We start from the raw sequence: 15,818 nt of genomic DNA, 5'->3' as shown, positions 1-15,818 counted from the left end.
TTCAAATAGTATGCCAAGCATTTTTAAAAATTCCATCTTATTTGAGTCTCACCACAATCCTGCAAGAGAGGTGTTGTTATTATTATTATTCTCAGTTTACAATTGGGGAAACCGAGGCAAAAAAAGGTTAAATGACTTGTCCAGGGCTACATAGCCAGTAAGTGTCTAAAACTGGATTTGAACTCTGACCTTCCTGACTGCAGGTCCAACCTTTTATCAGCTAAAACATCTAACTGCCTGAGCAAAGCCTTGGAGTAAACTCGAGATCCTGATTGGTAGGCTGGAGGATTTTATACCCAACTCTTGCCAATGCTTTCCTTCATAGAGGACAGAAACTAGATTTTTTAGCTCACTTCACTCTACATCTGCTGCTTTACCTGTTTCACTTCCTCAGAATAAGATACCCCTTGGGGTGGCTAGGTGGTACAGTGGATAAAGCACTGGCCCTGGAGTCAGGAGTACCTGGGTTCAAATCCAGTCTCAGACACTTAATAATTACCTAGCTGTGTGGCCTTGGGCAAGCCACTTAACCCCATTTGCCTTGCAAAAGCCTAAAAAAAAAAGAATAAGATACCCCTCTTATCTCCTTTGATGTTCTGTCTCTCTCAATATATTATAAACTCCATGAGGGCAAGGACAGTCGTTCTTTTTATTTTGTATCCTCGTAACACAGAGCCTGGCAAATAGTAGGCACATAATAAATGTTCATTGGATTAGATTAGATTAGATCCTGAGAGAAGAGTGCATTCTAGATATGGGGGGATGAGCTAGACAAAGCTAAGAGAAGGGAGATGAACCCTGTGAACAAGGAAACACATATAAGCCTTCACAGAGTTATCTTGTTCCTTTCAAAAAGCCTTCTTAGGTAACTCATGAATATGTTGTTGGTAGAGCGAATTATGTAGATAAAGAGACCAGAAATTCATTGCTAGGCCTACACCACCAAAGAAGTCATAGTCCGAAAGGAAGGCTCCATCTCCCACCAAAATATTTACAGCAGCACTTTCTGTGTTAGCAAATAACTAAAAGCAAAGCTGATGCCCATCAATTGGAGAACAGCTAAATAAATTGTGGAATATGAATATAATGGAATATTACTGTGCTATAAGAAATGATGAATATTATGAATACAGAAGAGCAGGAAAAACTTATGTGAACTAATACAAAGTGAAGTAAACAGAGTTGGGGAAAATAGCATAAACAGTGACTACAACAATGTAAATGGAGCACAAAACAATCAAAATAAATGCTTCAAAATAACCAAAAAAAAAAGCATGGTCCCATAGAAAGATATGAAAATACATCTTCCACAATTCCTTTACAGAATAGGGGAAGAGAGTCCACAATACAGAACATTGCATAAAATGCTAGATTATTTTTATGTGTTGATCAGTTTTGCTGAATTTCTTTTGCTTCTCTTTTTGTCTTTTTTTTAGATGGAAAGGTGTATATATATATATATATATATATATATATATATATATATATATATGTACATACACAAATAAATACATATTATATATGGTTATTCTCATATACATATATATATATGAAAAAGAGGATATGGGGGAAATCTAGTTAATTTAAAACCAAAAGATAATAACAAGTTATTTTTAACTTCCAAAAGATGATCAAAATCAGACCTATTATAGGTTTAAACCTGAATATGTTTTACATCAATGTTTTTCTCAAATACAAGTCAGTATTTTATTCCAATGGAATAGGAAATCTTGACACCTACAACTAGGGTAAATTTGTATGCATGGGGGATTGGAGAGAATGGGAGGGGGAGATCTACCCCACCTGGTGAGAACCAAGCAGCACCAAGTAGAATTTCCTGACCAAAAGCATCTCCTAAGCTGAGTACAGTGATGTTTTGAAATTTCATCATTAAAGAGTAACTGTATAATGACTTACAGCTTTTCTAGTATTTTTAAGTAGTTATCAAATAAAAGCAGCCATGAGAGGAATAACATGTTCAGGTTATCAGTTCACACTTTAGCAGACACTGGTTACAAACAACTGAGGATAAGCTTCCATAGGAATAGTATACAAGGATGGATGCCTAGGAGGAAAGAGAATTCCAGAGAATTCCTTAACAAAGAAAGGATAATGGGATGCTTTAAGAGGGGAATAAAGAGGTAAGGAGACTATCATGGAACAACCACAGACAAACTAAGTTATCTTCTTGAATCCTTTAAAATACTATAGAACACTGACATAAGTTTCTAGTGCATCAGGACATTGGCTAGGTGGCATGAGAAAAAAACAATCAGAATGGTAAGAGAATTGAAGACTATGACTAACAAAGATAAGTACAAGGAAAGAAAAGTGTTTGACCAGAAAAAGAGAAGTCAAAGGATTATTACAGAAATCTTCAAGGATTTGAAGGGCTGTCATGTAAAAGAGAGTTTTTAGAATTCTCCTGCCTGAACTTGGAGACTTGTTGATGATCCTTGTTCTTAAAGAGGATCTTGACCAGGAGGTGAAGTCATGATTTGCAAGTCAATTGAATTTTTAAGTAAAGGGAGGGTTATGGAAAGGACAAAAATAAACCCTATCTGGTCACTGGACTCAGATGACCTTAGAGGAGCCACTTTGGTTGAATGTGAATATTTAGTTTAGAGAGAATGAGTATTTAAGTATAAGTAAGTAAGCAAGGCTAGATGTAGAAAGGGATAACTGGAGATGGAACAGGATACAGTGAGAGGTCTTGGCCTTTTCTGCCCCTGGAGGACAGAACTAGACTCAATGAATGAAAGTATTGAGGAAATAGATAACATTTTGATATAAGGAAAGAGTTCATAACAATTAGTTTAAAAGTGAAATGAGCTTCATGTTAAGATTATATTACCTCAGGTCAGATTCAGGCATGTTGTACAGTGGAATCCTGTTTAAGTGAAGCTGGGCTAAACTAATGGTCTCCAAAATCAAAAGCCAGGGTCTGATCTTAAGTTCAACCAAACAAAGGGTAATAATATAGGTTGCATTCCATCCTTCTCATGATAGACAATCATGGGACTTGTCTCCAGTACAATCACAGGTACATTTATTTCCCCTAATGCTATTCTCTATTCTATCATTCTTCTGTTGTTCAAGCTCCCAATCTTCCCTTTTCTGATCTGGGCATTAGCCCCGCAGGGCTGTTGTAACAAAAGCTAAACATAAGCTAACCACTACTCATATCCCCTAGGAAGATTTTGTTCCAGACCCTTTTTCCTAGAATCCTACATCTTGAGGCTGCGCTACCACCCTTTCATGGGCTTTGCACTAGGAATCATTGACTGATAAGTCTTGTCTCTCCTCTTTTTATGTTGGAAGGAACAAAATAAGATGCAAAGTATGAGTAAGCATGAATGGATATAGATAGAAAACATCCTTACATTCTCTTTCCTCCAAAACCCAATCATCTTCCAAATTTAGCTATTACTGTTGAGGATAACACCATCTGTCCAGTCACTGAGTTCTCTTAGCCTCCCTGTTATACTGAATTTCTCCTACTCTCTCATTCTACTCCAATCCAATCAGCTGCCAAACCTTGTCAGTTCTCCACAGCTCTCACTGCATCCCCTTTTTTCTCCTGTCTCAGCCACCACCCAAGTTCAGGCCTTCATCACTTCTCACCTTAACCACTGGAATGCTTTCCTGAATTATATCTCTATCTTATGTAACTCCCCACTCCAATTCACCTACCACCTGACTGCCAAGGGGATTTTCCTAAATTTCAAGTCTTTTCTTGTTACTTCCCTACCCAAAAATACTCTCCAATGGCTCCCTAATGACTCCAGGATCAAATATCATTTTATATTTATCTCATATTTAAAAATTTTTTGAATTATATATAACTTTATAATAATAATAATAATATAATTATTAGTATAACATATCTAGTCAGGAAGATTCATCATCCAGAGTTCAACTCCAACCTCAGGTACTTAATTGTCTGTGTGTCTTTGAGCAACTCATTTAACCCTATTTGCCTCAGTTCCTCATATGTAAAATGAGTTGGAGAAGAAAATGGCATACCACTCTATTATCTTTGCCAAGAAAACTTCAAATGGGGTCATGAACTGAATAAGTACCTAACAAAAAAAGATGAATATGTATGAGCACAAACACATGCATACACAAAAATGCGTGTATACATACACATACATATACACATATATACTACATAATTTCTGAATAGGTAATAATATACAGATAGTGGATTTATCTCAAAACTTATTTTACTGATAAGGTAATACAACTAAAAAAAGTATGACAATGATTGGAGTAGTTGATTAAGGAATTTGGTGATTCTGTGATCTCCCAATAATCCATACTGATCCTCTTACCAAGAGGTAGCCTAAACCTATTGATCTCTTTTCTGAGTTGTTAAAAGCTATTATCAAGGAAAAGAGATCAATTTAGTAGTGGTGCCCACCCCTTTCCATATTAACCTTCCATCCTTTTGCCACCAGGATCCCAGTTACCAATGTCATTTATGACTTCACAATAACTAGTTAAAAATCTCTGTTCTATACAATCCAGTTTTCCAACCTAGCCCTTAAGATGGCATAATTTGGCTTGATTTCATTGAGTCTGGCAACTTCAAACCAAAATTGGCAACCATAGGAGCCAAGCATACATGGGAACAAGGTCTCAGGAGGGTTTTTCAGATTCTAAAACACATCATTTCTCACTTCAGAAACAGAATTTATAAATATATCTAGACAGATCCTAATTTATTTATGCCCATTTCACATCCCTTACATCAGACTGCATCCACCCAAGTGGCCACTGGAATTTCAATAAAATTCTAGATCTAAATGAGAACTTAAGCCCTTCAACAGAAGACTGTGAGAGCTAGAAAAAGCCTTCAATAGGAAAATATTATAGCTGGGGAAGCCTTTGGATATTTTAACTCCCTCACTTTATAGAGAAGGAAGGGGGAAGGCAGGAAGTACATATATACAGATACATATATATATATATATATATATATATATATATATATATATATATATATATACATATATGTATGTATATAAAACACCTACACTATGCCAGGGACCATGCTAAGCACTTTACAAAGATTATTTCATTATTTCATTTGATTCTCATAACAACCCTGGGAAGGAATTGCTATCATTATCATCATTTTATAGTTGAAGAAACTGATTATGAACATGTTTCTTGTCCTTCATTCTCAAAAACAATCATGACACCAAGAAGGTGATGCCAGGACATGAATGTGAATTGAGTTTGGGTGAGGGGGTGCTGTGCAAAGTCACCCACTTCATTTTTTCCTCCAGAGTCATCTGGAAGCAGTGGCCAGATATGGATCAAGAAGACTGAAGAGGGCCCTGGATGTGAGGCAATCAGGCTTAAATTACTAAACTAATAAGTGTATGAGGCTGAATTTGAACTCAGGTTCTCCTGACTTCAGGGCTAGTGCTCTACTCACTCTGACATTTATTTGTCCTAATGAGGGAATTAAGATAAACAGGTCAAGTGACTTGTCAGGGTCGCACATCTGGTAAGGGTCTGAGACCAGGTTCAGTTCTATCTACTGGTGAACAAAGACACATTTTAATGTTTTTACTATGTTGTCTCAGGTACAATTTGATTTTGAATCTTTTAAGTCTAATTTTTTATGTCATCTTCATTCACATCATCCTTATCCACTATGATCTTTTCCAATTCGCTTCTCTATAGTTTATCTAGTTTCATGACCAAAATTGTACATAAAATAATAGATCTCAAAAACTCATAGACTATAACTAATTTTATAAATGAAGAAACTAAGGACAAAAGAGGATAAGAAGTAACTTTCACAAGGTCATATAGTAAGTGGGTGATCAAGCTAAAATTTAAACCTATATCCATTGACCAATATCCTGTACTCTTTCTGTTTCACCAAGTCAGAACAAGTCAGTGTCTTTTCTGAATATCATAGGTTTGACCCATTCAAAATAATACTTTCTATTACATTTCTTTCCTCCTGATGTCCAGAATCTTTGTTGGGTATCCTAATACCAGCAAAAAACTGGGCAAATGTTTACATTATTCATCTGAGAATATAAACTTTTAAAGGGATCATTCCTTCCATTTTTTTTTTCTGTTCAAGAATTATAATGATATCAATGAAAAGAGATCATTTTCATGAACCTGGTTATCTGGAGTTATCCTAATGTCTTTTTTTATGTTGGATTTTGGTGTCAAAGTAAATGCACACATTTTCCATGTAATTATAATGGATAGCAGTTAACTACTGCTTGTGAATAAACAGATATTTGAGATAAAGCAGCTGTGGTTCAAATGTTTATGAACTACAAAAGAAAGTGTACTAGGTCCTGAAGTAAATCATATGATAGTAAGTTTTATTTATTTATTTATTTGCTTGTTTGTTTGTTTAGGTTCTTGCAAGGCAAATGGGGTTAAGTGGCTTGCCCAAGGTCACACAGCTAGGTAATTATTAAGTGTCTGAGGTTGGATTTGAACTCAGGTACTCCTGACTCCAGGGCTGGGGCTCTATCCACTGTGCCACCTAGCCACCCCAAGATCATAAGTTTTAAAGTAGGAAAAAACCTTGAGATCATTCAGTTCAATCCCCTCATTCTCTAAATTAGGAAACTGAGATTCAGAGAGAAGCAGTGACTTGCTCAAGGTCAGTAAATAGGAAGGTGCTGGTAAATGTTTAACAACCAGTTCTCAAAAGGGAAATTTATGCATGAGATGCCTTTATATTTACTCTGAATTATTTATACTTTCCCCATCATTTTTCTTATGTCTAAATCACAAAATAGCAAACTATTTTTGAGGTGTAAATGCTCACACTGAAAGTTTAACAATATGTTCTATGATACCTAGCATGAGTTGGCTTTAGTATATCCCCTGATAGTAAATGCCATAGCTGAAATTCAAACTCAGCTCTTTGGATTCAAAATGGTCTAACTCAGAACAATTCTAAATCAGTAATCTTTCCATTGTGATTATGGTAATTTCGAAAGTTTTCCAGGTTCCTGGAGGGGAATTATTTAATTCAACAAATTCAATTAAATTCAACAAGAACTAATTAAGAATTCAATAGTGAAAATAGTATTGCACTTGGAATCAGGAGACCCATATTTGAATTCCATCTCCAACATGTATGTAACTACATAACTATAAATGTCAATCTGACTATAGATACATCTTTTTCTTCTCTGAATCTCAGCTTTCTCATAGGTATAATGGGAAAAATAAGACTTGTAATATTTAATTCTTTATAGGGAAAGTAGTAATAAATATTAAAGTGATGTACCCTACAATGTCTCTTGAAAGTATCAAGGATCCTGAGTCTTAAAGGCTATGGCAATAGCATGCAAATTCTGACAGAAACTGACTAGAAATACTTAGAAACACTGATTATGTGTTATCCAAGATCTAACTTTACTAAACGTGGAACAGATAAACACTAGAAGGCTGGCAATCCAGCAAAGAAATATTTTTTGGCAATGGCAATTTGCAAGACCACAGCCTAAGACATGGAGGATAGTAATCTTCCTCAAAGAAGACAATATCTACATTTAAAAAGTTTAGATCCACAATGTTGGAAGGGATGTGGGAAATCTGGGACACTAATACATTGTTGGTGGAGCTGTGAACTCATCCAACCTTTCTGGAGAGCAATTTGCAATTATGCCCAAAGGGCAACAAAAATGTGTATACCCTTTGATCCAGCAATAGCACTATTGGGTCTATACCCTGAAGAGATGATGTAAAAGGGTAAAAACATCACTTGCACAAAAATATCCATAGCAGCCCTATTCGCAGTGGCAAAGAATTGGAAATTAAATGTCCTTCAATTGGAGAATGGCTTAACAAACTGTGGTATATGTATGTCAGGGAACACTAATAAAGAAACCAAGAGGGGTGGAAATTCAGGGAAGCCTGGAAGTATTTGCATGAACTGATGCTGAGCAAGATGAGCAGAACCAGAAAAACATTGTACACCTAACAGCAACATGGGGGTGATGATCTACATTGATGGACTTGCGCATTCCATCAGTGCAACAATCAGGGACAATTTTGGGCTATCTGTGAGGGAGAATAGCATCTGTATCCAGAGAAAGAATTGTGGAGTTTGAAAAAAGCCCAAAGACTATTACCTTCACTTTAGGGGGGAAAACCATTGTCTTATTATGTAATTTTGCTCTCTTATACTTTTTTTCTTCCTTAAGGATATGATTCCTCTCTCATCACATTCAACTTAGATCAATGTATAGCATGGAAGCAATGTAAAGACTAACAGAATGCCTTCTACTAAAAAAGAAAAGAGCCCTAACAGAGTGCCTTCTGTGGGGGGAGGGGAGCAAGAAGGAGGGGGGGAAATTATAAAACTCAAAATTAATAAAATCTTTCTAAAGAAAAAAATTTAAAAAATTAAAAAAAAAAAGAAAATATATCCAGGCTCTTCAACGAAAATAAGCAAAAGCAGCAGTCTTACAAAGAATCACATCATACAGTCTGTTTACAGAATGTTCCATACACAATGTGCAGGCAACTCAAGTCATTTTCTGCCCTGGATGGCTTCTTTAAGTGAATTCCATGTTCCCGTCACCCGAGAAGAGGATGCTACAACAAAATCCTTCCCTCCGATGAGATTTAGTCAATCACATCTACAATATATCCTGACCTCTGCTTTCAGATGGGTCAGGAATTTGAGTCTGCTTCTGCTCCAGGGTCATAGCACAATGAGCTAAAGAGATGCTCAAAGCAGTAATAAGCTCAGGGCTTTCAATGTAGCTCGTGCATGCCGAGTATGGATGAAATGTGCCCCTAACTCTCAGATAACAATTAGAGTTCCAAGAAAGTGAAAGGAAAGAGGGAAGGTGATCCACTGTAGGAGCCATTAAAATAGTGAGATGGTGGCCATCCTTCCTTGGGGTAGAGGAAGAAGGAGAATTGACACATAAAACATCAAATGACTGAGCTCAATGCCTTCTCTTATGATGCCCAGCACCATTTGACACAGTGCATAAAGTTCTACCATATGTAACAGAAGCTGACAGAAATGTAGAAAAACTTGTTTTTAGATTGAAAAGCAGTGATCAATTCCGACAGGATCTGTTCAACTCAATTTTTTTCCCTTTACACCGCCTGAAAGCAAATGCTAGTGAGCAGTGGATTTCTTCCCCAAAGTTCAAGGGGTAAGATGCAAACATGAACAGTAAAGAGACCTGCATGTCTCTAGCTTGTAGGGGTCATAATTCTTTCCAGCAAAGTTACCTTTCCTGTTTCTATGAATTACTCTTACATTCTTGTAAGAGATATGGTTTGAGGTATTTATAGTGCATTCAATTCTGCTATCATTGATTTATTGAACTAAACCTGCTCCAGGATATGATGTAAAGCCCCTAATTCCAAAAACTCTTACATCTCGGTGAGAACAACGTTTTCTGCCCTGCTGCCCTCGAGCAGATGACCAAGAGAGATAAACAGAGGGCACTCTCCTCTCCGTTGCAATGTGCTTGGTAATGTGAAGGAATCAATCAGACAAAAGCAGATTATTAGAGTGTCTGAGAGAGATCAAACATTGCTGGCATCTGCACCCACACACGGCTGATTTACAGGCGGGCTGATAAAGTGCCGCAGCTCACTGTCAGAAGTACATGACAGCTCCTCCAGCTCGATGGATAAATTATTGCTGAAGCCCGTGATAACATTTCTCCACCTAGCAACCAAACATAACAGGATGTGGCTTTTAGTACGAGGAGCCAAAATGATACAAAGAGAAACACAAGAACCCTCCATGCAGGAAGCAAATCAGCTAAGGGAGAAAGAAAGAAGGGAATGAAAACATATGTACAGGTAGCCTTGGCATATCTCTTTAGTCAGATGAGCATATAGAGACTTTTTCTATACCTACAGAGACAAAAAAAAAATAACAAGTCTGCCTAAAAAAAAACCTCATTCTATTGAGCCATGTTGCTGGAGATTTCTTTTTCATTTAAAATGGAAACTTCTGGAAAAATATATTAAAATTGTATTTTGTTTTCTGACTGCAATTTCTGGTCTCCCTTGGCCCACTATTTCCTAGTATTATTGTGGAGAATGCCACCAAAAATGAAGCAGTAAAATGAAATGAACTTGGTTGCTGAATGCACTGGAGACTCACAGACATCCTCCCATATCTTGGCTATAATATCCAGGATGCATGGTGTTGATGCAGGCCTAAGGTTCCCAGCCCAGGTTTCATTTTTCACTTTTCCTTCAAGTTCCAAATTAATTTGCATACACATAAAAAGGACATTCAGTTCTTGTTTCTTGTTTTTTGTTCATGGTCTTCCAAAAGTCCAAAATATCTAAGCTAATTCAGCAAGCATTTATTGATCTCCAGCAATGTACAAAGCACTAATTCAGCTCCTGAAAATACAAAGGGAGGGGCGGCTAGTTGGCAGTGAATAGAGCACTGGCCCTGGAGTCAGGAGTACCTGGGTTCAAATCCAGTCTCAGACACTTAATAATTACCTAACTGTGTGGTCTTGGGCAAGCCACTTAACCCCATTTGCCTTGCAAAAAAAAAAAAATACAAAGGGAAAATGAAAACAAAAAACCTCAATCTAAGAAAACCTGCCTTTACTTTAAAACCAAATTAAGTGGAACCTTATTTGTGAAGTTTCCCTGATTCTGAAAGACAGTAATGAGTCTTTTGCCCTCAGACTTCACCCAGAACTTGATGTGTACCTCTCCAAGTATACAACACATATCATTTTGTGTTTTAGCTATTTATACAAGTGTCATATCCCCTCAGGTTCAGTTAGATTGCATAGTCAACAGAGTATCAGGCTTGGAGTCAGGAAAAGTCATCTTTATGAATTAAAATCTGGCCTCAGACACTTACTAGCTGTGTGATCCTGGGCAAGTCACTTAATTCTGTTTGCCTCAGTTTCCTCATCTGTATGAGGTAGAGCTAGAGAAGGAAATGTCAAAACATTTTGGCCAAGAAAATCTCAAATGGTGTCATGAAGGGTTGGAAATGACTGAAAATAACTGAACAATATATTTTCTCACTAGGCTGTGAACCCACGGAATCAGAGTTCAGCTTTTAATTCTTTCCAGAGATAGGGAGTCAGAAGACCTTAATTTGACACTTATTTGACACTTTGACACTTTTAGTTGTGACATAGCTAAAGTCGTTTACTTGGGCCTCAGTTTTCCTATCTAAAAATTTTAAAAAATCAAAATTATAATAGCTGAAACATAGACACTTCTTTATATTCTACAAAGCTTGAGACAGGCATTACTCCCTTTGATCCACAAATGGCCCTATGAGACAATGCTATTATTATCTACCTTTTCAAATAAAAAAACTGAGGATGAGAAAAGTTAGTTTCATGCTCAGTGTCAAATAGTTTGTTTTCAATCACATCCATATTTTTGTGACCTCACCTGGGGTTTTCTTGGAACAGAGTGTCATTTCCATTTCCAGCTCATTTTACAGAGGAGGAAATTGAGGCCCTCTTTGAAATCAGCTCTTCTGACTCAAGACCCAATACTTTATCCTCTGTGCCACTTAGCTACCCTCTACCCTTCCAACATGAGAGGATTAGGGATTGGATTTGATAATCTCTAAGGTTACTTCCAGTTCATGAGGTCTCTCTCTGATATACTGTATTCTGAAATCATTTCTAATTAACATTCAAATATTATATCACTTTATCATGAGAGAGTAGAAGGAGAGAGAGAAAAGAAGAAAGAAGGATGAAATGGATAGACATAGATGCCCAGAAATTATTTACCAGATAGATGGACCAGAAAGATAGGCCAGACAAATAGAAACACAAAGAATCAGACAGACAGAGGAGACAGAAGCAGAGAGACAAAAACAAAAAAGAGACAGAGAGACAGGCAGAGAGACTACAAATCTGGAAGGAAATTACTTCATATTTCAAACCATTAATCCATTTGAATAATAACTTTTTTGATCTTTTTGGCATCTTAAAAAAGGAGTTACATAACAGCATCTTAATTTGTTTGTGTGAAAGATTTAGAAGGTGGCACTGGCATATTCCAACAAACTGCCATTTAAAATTACTTGTTGCATCACAATTTTTATTAGTGAGGCTATAAATCTAAATGGGCCAAGGATCCACCTTGCATTTTATATTAACCCACTTATATCCTGGGTTTATTTAATTAACTCAAGGCCAGTATTATATTTCCAGCTTCAGTTTCCTATAAAGTTGAACTTTTTTGAATCACCACCAAAAAAATACATATGTATGTATATAGTACTAAAAACATGAAAGGGTGTGGTTATGACTTTTTAAAAATAATTATTTTAATATAAAACAGAAAAGGATAATGAAATGGAAAGAGATATTGAAATTGTTTAAGTTCAGTTCCTAGACATTCAAACAGAAAATCATTCAAATTTTCCAACTCGACTTGACTAAGCCTCTTTTTTTTTTTACAAATATTTTCTCAATTGATCCTCACAACTGCCCTAGGAAATAGGTGCTATTATGGGTTCCATTTTATAATTGAGGAAACTGAGGTAACAAGAAGTTTAATGACTTGTTCAGGATCATGGAGCTAGTAAGTGTCTAAGAGTTGTGTCTTTTCTTCTTAAAGACTTCTAGGGATGAAATCTTCAGTTGTAGTAGTAACCAGACCATCCAAAATTATTGTTTGTATTCAGCCAATATCTTGAGGTTAAGAGCTTATTGTACTGGTCTGAATAAGAAATAATGTAGGTCTAAGTAGAATGGTGGCCAGGGAAGTAAAAAACAGGAATGGAGTACAAGAAGATTGCCTTGGTTGAGCTGCTCAGATTTCAACTTTTTTTTTAAATATTTTTTTGTGCACCTAAGTTTTTTTCTCTAATTTTATTTATTTAAGGCAATGGGGGTTAAGTGACTTGCCCAGGGTCACACAACTAGGTAATTATTAAGTGTCTGAGGTCAAATTTGAACTCAGGTCCATCTTGACTCCAGGGTCCATGCTCTATCCACTATGCCACCTAGCTGCCCCCAGATTTCAACTTTCAAGGAGAGAAGATGAACCACATGCCCATGTTTCAAGCCTCTATGGATGTGAAAATCATAGCACTATAAATAGAAATAAGAATATTAAGAAAAGATCCTGTTTTCAAAGTAGAATTATAAGTTCAATTTTGGTTGTGTTGGGTCTGAGATGCCAATATCCAGTTGGACATGTCAAGTAGGCAACTCAAAATGTGCCTGTCCAATAATCTTTGCTGTCCTAAGTCCTTTCTAGCATACAGTGACCTTTCTAATCTCTGAACTCACAATACTTGCCAGTTCATAACTGAGCTATCTCTTGCTTTGTTGTCCCATACTATTACACAACTTTCTATATTATACAACTTTTTTTAGATTTCTAAGTACTTATATCATTTTTCTTTACAACTAAACTTATTATATAGTTATTGATTTTGCTGCCATATCTAAACAATTCTATTGATTATAAAGGGTTCAATGTTTTTTAGAAAGCAATTATAGATACAGAAAGCTGGGTTCACCTGTTACTTTACAAATGTTATAAAGCCAGTTTCCTATACAGTCTAAGCAATTGGTTATGCAAACCTCCAATACAGCCATTCTTCTCTGACTTCATCATACAAGGTGCCAAATTGATGCTGGTGAAGTAGCTTGGAAAAGTAGAATCAAGATTTTTAGTCTCCATTATTATGGCAACAGCAGCATCTTTAACTGGGAGTTCCACAAAGTTGGCAGAGATGAACGTTTCTTTTGTATAGTGAACCCATCACAAAATGGTCAAAAATTCCTTGACTTAGTTTCTAAGAGATGTCAAAGTATAACACTGATGAAGACTATCTAAGAATTTAGCCTTTCACCCACTGAGTAGCATAGGAGGAGAAAAAAATCATTTATGTATTCAGAAGGCCAATAATTCACCTGCATTACACAAGAGCCAACATTCTAAAGCTAGAATTCTCTTGCAGAAATGAGCTTTAGCCCTGTAGTATGTGACAATGTCTCCTGCATTTTTGAGATGAAAACCAGGAACGGCAGGAAATATCTTTAGTTCACTGAGTGTTTAAATCACTTGAATTTGAAAAAAAAAGAAAGACTACTCAATTGGATCAGGCTTTGACACTAGGGTTATGAGGACCTAGAGGTACAAAACTTGGTCAATCAGCAATAGAGCTCCCCATTTGTAAGGAATTAAATATGAGCTGTACTATAAACACGGTATTGTGGTGTTTTTTTTAGATTTTTGCAAGGCAAATGGGGTTAATTGGCTTACCCAAGGCCACACAGCTAGGTAACTATTGTCTGAGGCCAGATTTGAACCCAGGTACTCCTGACTCCAGGGATGGTGCTCTATCCACTGCGCCATCTAGCTGCCCCATTAACACAGTATTGTGTTGGTATTTCATCTCAGACCAGCAATTGAAAATCTGAACACTAAATGCTAGAATTTTTCTTTTAGGAAAAAAATTGGGAAAGTCCCAGAGGTGGTTGGCTTATAAGGGGCCTTCTGCCAGGATGGTTTCTTCCAGTGTGATTTCAAATTTTACAAAGTGCTTTAAAAATATGTATTCCTAAGTGAATGATTTGGGGAAACAGATTTGCTCTGATGAAATAGGTTCTAATTCAATGTTGTGGCTTTCTTACATTTAAAAAAATTGTGTGGTACCATGCATGTGGAAACTTGAGTTAAAGTTTGCCTGAAGGATGATCAGGTCAATGGCTCAAAACCATGGTACCACCAGCATCAGCACCAGTACCACCAGCACCAGAACTAGCACCAGCACCACCAACACTCCCTCTCCACATAGGAAATGACTAAAAATGGAGAAAAGATTTCTATTCCTTCTGAATATTCTTCTGCTTTGATCAGGTCTTTAAGAGAGAACCAAAGAACAACAGATTGAGAAATCTTGCCTTGCTATATTAGAGAAGAAACCAATTTTAAAAGTCTTGTTTGAGAATTAAATATATTACTTCAAGAATTTAAATGTACATAGATGAACTGACCATTTCACTCCCTCAGTCCTTAACAGAAAAGATACAATCTGATAAGAGCTTACATTTAAATCACATTTCTGGAAAGTGAATCCTTTTTGCCCATTGACTTTCAGAATCAATTGTGATCCTCTAGGGAAAAAAATATTTGATTACATTTGAGAATATAAACAGGTCAGGTTTCTTAAATAGTTTCTTGTATTTCTTTGACAGTCTGGAAAAGTTAATGTATCCCTTCCATGACAATGTTTTTAAATGCATAAAAGAAAATACATAATATTACAAAGCAAAGCAAATTTTGAGCAGCTGGTATAGAGTATTGGATCTATAGACAGAAGGACCTGAGTTCAAATCCAAACTTAGACACTTAGTTGCTACATGACCCTGGGTAAGTCATTCAACCTCCATTTGCCTCAGTTTCCTCAACTGTAAAATAGGAATTATAATAGTATCTATCTTCCAGGATTGTTGTAAGTATCAAAGGAGTTTATTTTTTTTAAAAAAATGCTTATAACTATCAGGTCTATAGGAAGGGGAGCAATTTATGACCAAAGAAGAGATAAAGAACTTATAAAACACAAAATGGATAATTTTGATTAGCTTAAATTGAAAAGTTTTTGCATAAATAAAACTAATGCTGGCAAAGAATTGGAAATTGAGAGGATGGCCATCAATTAGGGAATGACTGGACAAATTGTGATATATGAATATGATAGAATACTATTGTTTTATAAGAAATCATGAAGTATGGGACTTCAAAACAGCCGGGAAAGGCTTATATGAACTGATGCTGAGTTAAATGAGCAGAACAAGGAGAACATTATGCATACTAAC

The sequence above is a fragment of the Macrotis lagotis genome, chromosome 1 (assembly GCF_037893015.1).
Source record: "Macrotis lagotis isolate mMagLag1 chromosome 1, bilby.v1.9.chrom.fasta, whole genome shotgun sequence".
Taxonomy (NCBI): Eukaryota; Metazoa; Chordata; class Mammalia; order Peramelemorphia; family Peramelidae; genus Macrotis; species Macrotis lagotis.
The sequence above is the reverse complement of the archived record's forward strand: the minus strand, read 5'-3'. Positions refer to the sequence as shown.